The following is an 8,509-nucleotide window of genomic DNA, read 5'->3' on the forward strand; positions in this document are numbered from 1 at the left end:
AAGCCCATCAGAAGAAAGAAGCAACAAACTGCATGTTCCTTCTCTCTCCTCCTGCTTCAGAAGGTGCTGTCAATGAAGATGTTCCAGTAATTAGTGATTTTTACCCCAGGAGGTAGGGAGAGATGAAGGGCATAAAACACTCTTCCTAGTAAAGCCTTTGAGAGTCACATTAAGGCAAAGGTGTTGTCAGGTCAGTATGCCACCACATCTCCAACTTCTCAGTCATCAAGGATTTTTGAAGTTGAGAAACAAGCAGATTTCTTGCCAAGAGATCTCTTATAGGGTATTTTGGGAAATATGAAGTTAGTTTGTATCTTAATGAGCATTATTGGTGAGGGTGGTTGTGAAGTAATGGAGAGTTGAGGAATGTTGCTCAAGTATAGGGCTTGCTGGGAACTTACCTGATTAAGAAAGGGATATGATATATATAAAGGAGGGAACCTTGCATTCTTGTGAATGTGAGCATTCTCATGAAAGTGCTTTTTGGGCTATTAGTGACATAGTTTGCAGCAGTGCACCAGGGGAATCATGGGGGATTTCCTAGCACTAGTGTGCTTCTAGTTTTAGATAAGTCCCTCCTTTATTACCTGGCCCCTTGTAATTTCCTCATCTTCCCCTCTCAAAACCCATTTCCTCCCCAGTTTGTGTGATCATGGACCAGGGCTTATGTCTTTGCCACTGTCTGGTTCTTAGAGCCCCAGACTTTGGGAGACAAGCTCCAGGTGATTCCTTCCTGCCTTTCTGTCTTGTAATGAGATGTAGTGTTTACTCTTAACATAGGATTTTTGGGAACAGGAGTTCTGAGGAGAGAATGAGGGTTCTCCTCTGAAGTAGTGGGCTCCAATGCTTCCTAACATAGTGAAAGCAGACAGGGGAGATACTAGTGTCTTCCCCTCCATCATTAAAAGTGTTTTGATCAAACATTTGTGTGTTTCTCCTTATTTCATGATTAGCCAGCAGGGGTGTGATATGGGCATTCCTAGTATGGAGATTTCCTTCCCACCTACATCTCCTGCCAAAACTGAACATATGGTGTTGAAATATTTACTCAGCCTTGTCCTAAAACAACCTCCAGTGAATATAATTTTCCTGTAGAGTTCATGTCCTCTAAAGGTAGAAATTTGCCCACTGTCTCTGGTTGTTGATTAGGTTTCCTAGGTCTATCAGGCTTTTAAATTTTATTGTTTTGTTTGGAGGTTGGAAGCTATTGGTCAGGCTTTCCCAAACTCCATGCCAGCATGTCTAAATCAGTAAATCTGTAGAACCAAGATGACTCAAACTTTATGATCTTTGAGATCTGATGTAACCAGAAAGGGGTGAAAAAAGTAATCCAACTCTTAATAACATACCAATTAAAAAAGAATTTTGGGGGCTGGGGCTCAATGATAAGGTACTTGCCTAGCACATGTGAGGCACTGGGTTGGATCCTCAGCACCACATAAATAAGTGAAAGGTATTGTGTCCATCTACAATTAAAACAATATGTTAAAAAAAAAAAAGTTCTTAACATTAGGAATTCAGAGGTTGGGATAGAGCTTAAACAGTGCTTGCACAGCATGTACAAAAGCAGCGGGCAGAGGGGGGCGGCGGGGGGGGTGTTTACAGCTGCTTAAAGCTCTGGGTTCAATCTGTAGTACCAAACAATAAAAAAAGCAGAAGGGGTGAAATGAATTTCTTTTTCTTTAGTGAAGTTCAGATTTGTCTCTAAGATCTTTCCTGGGTAAAAGTAAAAAGAATTGCATTTCCTGGGCTGAAGGTGTAGCTCAGGGTAGAGACATGCTTAGCATGTTTGGGACCCTGGATTCCAACCCCAGGACACACTATCCTCCCCCAGACCTGAAATTTAAATTTCCTTAATAGTCCAGAATTTATTTTCCTTAGTTAGATGATCATATGACTGAATCTTGGTGCCGAAGAGATTAAACTAATAAAACCATTTGCCCAATACCATTTGTTCAACTGGTGGCAAAGTTGGATTAAGAGCCCAGGTGGGCAGAATGAAGCCTTGGCGCTATTTCCAGTGATCAAGGATGGTGCTTGCTTCCTGCTACATCAAGGATCCATCCTGCTACATGGTGCTTGTGGAAAGTTGGAAAGAGGTGAGTAAACCTTTTCTTCAGTTCAAGGTAAAGAACTGATAATTGATTCTAGTTACCCCCACCAGAGCAGAACAGGTCCCTGTGAACATATACCATGAATAAGGACACATGGGGCCCTTGGAAAGTCGATTGGGGAAGAAAATACTCTCTTTAATTCCTGGCAAAGCTGTTTTTCCTTTCTATGGAAAGAGGTAGGTTACGAATCCTTCCATTCTTCTCCCCACCCCCACTGGACATAGATAATGCTATTTAACTAATTAAACCAGACTCACCCCCTCTTTAGGTGCCAGTTCCCATTATGGTGACAGCTATCAGTGAGGATTCTATTGATGGAGACTTCCTGGAGCAGTGCAGCTCTAAGCCTGTCTCCCTGCTCCCTTTCACAGCTCTACTCTATTTTCCCCTCTGTCTGCTATGCATTCTTATCCCTCTCATGTCCTGTTTTTTCTTATTAACTTACCTGACAGTTTTTCTTTCTTTCCCTCACTCCCCTCTTCACTTCTTAATTTATTCCTCTTAAAGCCTTTAGTTTTGATCTAAGGTAGTGGGCTCTGTCCCCCACCTTCAGACTTAACATTTCTCACTGTCAATTACTTCTCACTGGATCACCTATTTGGGAGCTGAATTAACTTGTTGGAATGAGTATATAAATAAACATAGTTTGTACATTTACTTTACATGTAATAACAGGACTTATATAAAGCAAGTGATAGCTTCATTTATTTGTTTTTATTAGTGCTATAGTTTTACATAATTGGGTTCATTTTGACATATTTATAAATGCACAATTTGCCCTATTTCAGTCCCCAGTACTACCCCTGTGCTTCTTCTCCCTCCCCCTTATCACCTTTCTCTATTGGTATTCCTTCTGTTTTTTAAACTGGTGCATAATTAGGCATTAAAGTGGAATTCATTGTAATATATTCATACATCGTATAATTCTGCAGTGCCTTCCCTTTCCCAAGAGATAGTTACTTTTCTCATTTATTTTTGAGTATTTACCTATTTCATCAGCCCAGCATTTGTTATGAACAAAGTTAAATAAAACACTTCTTCCCTTAGGGATCTGTATAGGAGGAGAGAGAATGTAAGGAGATATTTTCATGTGGTGGTAATAAGCACTATGAAAGTTATGAATAATGTTCTGTCAAATCCCAGCAAGGGAGATAATTAACTCATAATCCAATGTTGGAGAAGGGGCAGGGGATGTACAATTCTCTTAAATTTGTCTTTCATAAAAACCACTCTGAAATATAGTAACTGACTTCATTCATACAACCCACCAATGCAGTTACCATTTAAGAACCTACATAAGCTGGGCGCAGTGGCTTGGGAGGCCAAGACAGAAGGATTGTGAGTTCAAAGCCAGCCTCAGCAAAAGTGAGGCACTAAGTAACTCAGTGAGACCCTGTCTCTAAATAAAATACAAAATAGGGCTGGGGATGTGGTTCAGTGTTTGAGTGCCCCTGAGCTCAATCCCTCATACCCCACCCCATCCCCCCAAAAAGAAAAGAACATATATAAGATCCATAATTCTTTGTCAGACACAGATGTGTTTCTTTCAAGATGCCCTTTCAAGAAAACTGGCTAGCTACAATCTCATTGTCTTACTATATGACCAAAAGCAAAATGCTCATTAGGATTAGTTGATCTGTTCACTGCTAACCCCACCCCAATCCACCCCTTGAACTGAGGATTGACCTCAGGGGTACTCTATTACTGAGTTACATCCCCCAACCCTTAGCAGATGAAGTACAGCTGTGCCACTATTCCAGACCCTGGTTAAAAATTGAGCAAGGGGCCAGGCATGGTGATGCAAGCCTGTAATCCCAGCTGCTCGGGAGACTGAGACAGGAGGATCATCAGTTCAAATATAGCCCCAGCAATTAACGAGGCTCTGTGCAACTCAGTGAGACCCTGTCTCTAATATAAAGAAGAACTGGATATATGGCTCAGTGGTTAAGCACCCTTGGGTTCAATCCCTGTTTTTTATTTATTTATTTATTTATTTTTTATTGAACAAGGTACAAGAAACAAGAGCTTAGCATTTCCATGGGACATCCCTCTTTAGGAGAAATCTGTTCTGGAACTCCCCACTGGACATCAAGTTCTGACAGATCTCATTGCCCAACTCCACTTTTTCCTGCCTTTCCTTCTATAGGGGTTATTCTCCAATAAAACTTGTTAGTCCTAACTGTCTCAACATTTGCTGCTCATAATTCATTTTGTTTCACTCCGGAAAAAGACCCAGATTCTTTTCTTTTTGGTACTGGGGATTGAACCTGAGGGTACTTTAACCACTGACTTCATCCCCACTCCTTTTTATTTTTAAATTTTGAGACAGTGTCCTTCTTGATAAGTTGCTGAGGCTGGCCTTGAACTTTCAGTCCTCCTGAGTTCCTGGGATTACAGGCATGTACCACTGCACCTGGTTTCCCAGATTCTAATTGGTGCATTTTTGTCTCTCATAAATTCCTGCACCTGGCATTCCAATTACCATCCTTGGAATTGAGTCAACCAACAAACATTATCTCCTGATCCCCAACCAGATTTCACTAGTTTTACTTGGAGCCCACTTTGACTTCCCTTTGCATTTCTCCTTTCTAACCTTATTTAGTAATTGTAGATTAACTGGGTGCAGGGGTGAATTCCTGTAATACCAGCTACTCAGGAGGCTGAGGCAGGAGGATCACAATTTGGCAAGGCCAATTTGTTCAATACTTTAGCGAGACCCTGTCTCAAATAATAAAAAGGTCTGGGGATATAACCCAGTAGCAAAGTAAGTGCACCTCTGTTAAATCCCCAGAAGGAGGGTGGGATATGAACAGATTGACTAATCCTAAAGGGCATTTTGCTTCAGGCATATAGTTAAAAAAAAAAAAATGGGTATGGCCAAGATTTAAGGAAAACAAAAACATTCTGCCAGAGAACCAAATAAGGTATTCATCATTTGGTCAATACTGTGACTATTCCAGTAATTCATTACTACCATTCCAGAACCCAGTGACTTAAATAATGTATTTATTTATGATTCTGTGGACTCCTTGGGCAGGCCCTGCTAGGATGGCTGGCTATGCCCCATGTGATGAGAACTGTGCTCATTCAGGCAGCTTTAATTTGGGTTGGAGGATTTGTGACCTCACTCCCAGCCCCTAGGGAGGAGGGCTATATATATATATATTTTTTTTTTTTCTTTTTCTTTTGGTACCATGGATTTTGTTCAGGGGCACTCAACCACTGAGCCACATCCCCAGTTTTCTTTTTTAATTTGAAACTTACGTCTTGCTAAATTTGCCCATTATTGACCTCAGTCTTGCAATCTTGCCTCCTCACAGGCATCTGGGATTACATTCAGTTTCCTTGTAGTCTTTCCACCTCATAGACCATGAGGGTAACTGAACTCCCATGAAGGCTCAACCCCAAAAAGGCATAAACAAACTGCAAAGCCTGTGAGGGCCCAGGCTTGGGGCATTATCATGTATGCCACCTTGTGACTAGTCAAAAGACCAGCTCAGATTCAAGAGTAGGGGAAATAAACTTGACAAGAAGAGTGACAAAGTCATACTGCATAAAGGAATGAGAAATAGGAGGCATTACTGTGGCCAACTCTGGAACCAATCTTCCACAGCACACAGGAGAAATAGTTAAAATGTATGCAGTGCTTATCTGCTCACAATTAGGCTTATACTCTTTGCTAGATGTTGTTGCCCTCCTTCACCACACTGCTTAGGATTCTAAATGTAGAGTGGCCAAGTGTGGGCAGACAGTGGTTTTCTTTTGAGCAGCAAACTTGTTATGAGTCTAGAAAAAAAATCCTTTAAGCAGAACATGCTAAGTGACCTTCCTGTGCTTCCAAAAATTTTCCAAAATTGATGTGTAAGCAAAGATTTTTAGCAGCTGCCCCCCCCCTTTTTTTCTTTTATTCTGGAACATCCATCCCTTTTGTGAGAACCACAATGAAATTCTGCATCATTTTTTTTAAAGAGAGAGAGAATTTCCTCAACATTTATTTTTAAGTTTTTGGCAGACACATCATCTTTGTATGTGGTGCTGAGGATCGAACCCGGGCCACACGCATGCCAAGTGAGCATACTACCGCTTGAGCCACATCCCCAGCCCCTAGTAGCTGCCCTTGATTTGGTTGACTTTCAAGAGTACATACCTGGAGGCTGGGATTGTGGCTCAGTAGTAGAGTGCTCACCTAAAACGTGTGAGGCCCTGGGTTCGATCCTTAGCACCATATAAAAATAAATAAAATAAAGGTATAGTGTCCAACTACAACTAAAAAAAAAAATATTTTTTAAAAAAGAGTACCTTCTTGGTCTAGGGATGTAGCTCAGGGGCAGAGCACTTGCCTACCATGTGTGAGGCACTGGGTTTGATCCTTAGCACCATTTAAAAATAAAATAAATAAAATAAAGACATGCTGTCCATCTACAACTACATTTTTTTAAAAAGAGTACCTACCTGTGCTACTTTTTATTATTTTTTTTAGTTATAGATGGACATAATACCTTTATTTTTATGTGGTGAAGATTGAATCCAGTGCCTCATATGTGCTAGGTGAGTACTCTACCACTGAGCCACAAATCCAGCCTTGTATTACCTTTTTGTAGTCCTTTGTATGATGGGTGACAGACCAGACCTAACATATCTGAAATTCTAGCAAGTCCTCCACTAGAAAACCTTTAATTTCCTAGACAATAATGCTTATGATGTTTAAGGGTCAATCTTGAAATTCTGTCTTTAAGATGAAATCATCCCCAAACCAGTTTTTATAGTGCTGGGATGGGATGGAACCCAGATGTTTGCCACTGAGCTACATTCCTGGCCCTTTCTTATTGTTTTGGAACAGGGTTTCACAAAAGTTTCAAGATTGGTCTTGAACTTATGATCCTCCTGCCTCAGGCTCCAAGTAGTTGGGATTACAGGCAACCCTCTTCATCTTCTACAAGGTTATATTCAGTACTCTTGTTCCCCATCAAGATTATTTAATCTTGGGGCTGGGGTTGTGGCTCAGCAGTAGAGCGGTAGTCTTACACGCGAGGCACCCTGGGTTCAATCCTCAGCACCATGTAAAAAATAAATCAGTAAAATAAAGGTATTGTGTCCAACTATAAAATAAATATTTTAAAAAGATTAATCTTATTAGTACATACTTTTTGTATATTTCATTTCTGTGTGTTAATGACCTTGAAAGAACAACAATTTTGGGGTAATGCACCTGCTTAGCATGCATAAGGTGGGGAGGTGGGGGGGTGGGGGGGTGTCGGAGTGGGTGCTTTAAAGATGGTTCTTCATTAATAAGTTGGATCCTAAACCTTAACCAGACTAGAAACTCTTTGAAAACAAACTATGACTGTCAAACTTTTTTTTTTTTTTTTTTCTGACAGTGTTTGATATTATGTGGACATTAGATCAATGATTCCCAATGTTTCCATTCAAAACACCAATTAAAACACACAGACACGGTCTGGGGTTGTGGCTCGGTGGTAGAGCGCTTGCCTTGCATATGAGAGGCACTGGGTGTGATTCTGAGCACCACATATCAAATAAAGAAAAAAGGTCCATTGACAATTCAAACAAACAAAAAAGACCACATACACCTTCTGCAAAGTTTAGTACAAAGAAGTGCAATACCAAAATGTTTGACTCAATTTTTCACAACTGAACACATTCAAGTAGCTCCCATAAGACTCAATGCAAATCAGAACCTCAGAAACCCCATTTTAATAATTTATTTATTTTTAAAATTACCCTGATTACTTCTTTATTTTTTTGAGAGGGGGGGGGGAGAGGGAGGGAGAATCTTTTAATATTTATTTTTTAGTTATCGGCGGACACAACATCTTTGTTTGTATGTGGTGCTGAGGATCGAACCCGGGCCGCACGCATGCCAGGCGAGCGCGCTACCGCTTGAGCCACATCCCCAGCCCCGTTTTAATAATTTACATGCAGTAATTATAGATGTAAGAAAAGTAAAAATATATAAAGTAAAAATATGTATTTCTAGACTTTTTATGTCTACTCCATCAGCGGGCCCAACGACCTCCCACCATATGTATACATTCTTACCCGCTACCCCTGACTGAAGACCACTGAAATGGGGTGGTTCTTTTTTTTTTTTTTTTTGGTGTGTTTTTGATGTGTGTGTGGGAGTGGTGGAAATGAATGTATGGAAACATAAACCTACCACACCTCCAATGAAAAAGGTGTTAGTACCAAACTGTAAAGGAACTAGTGGTCGTTTTAAAAAGACGTAAGCGCAGTACTAACTGCGTTATCTTAGCCTATGTCCGCCCTCAGGACTCATTTCCTACTGTTCAACATGGCCGCATGCGCGTCTCTAAGCAACATGGCCGCTCTGCCAGGCACCAACATGGGAGGCACAGCTTCATGGCGCCCGGAAG

Source organism: Ictidomys tridecemlineatus, chromosome 5 (genome assembly GCF_052094955.1).
Source record: "Ictidomys tridecemlineatus isolate mIctTri1 chromosome 5, mIctTri1.hap1, whole genome shotgun sequence".
Classification (NCBI taxonomy): domain Eukaryota; kingdom Metazoa; phylum Chordata; class Mammalia; order Rodentia; family Sciuridae; genus Ictidomys; species Ictidomys tridecemlineatus.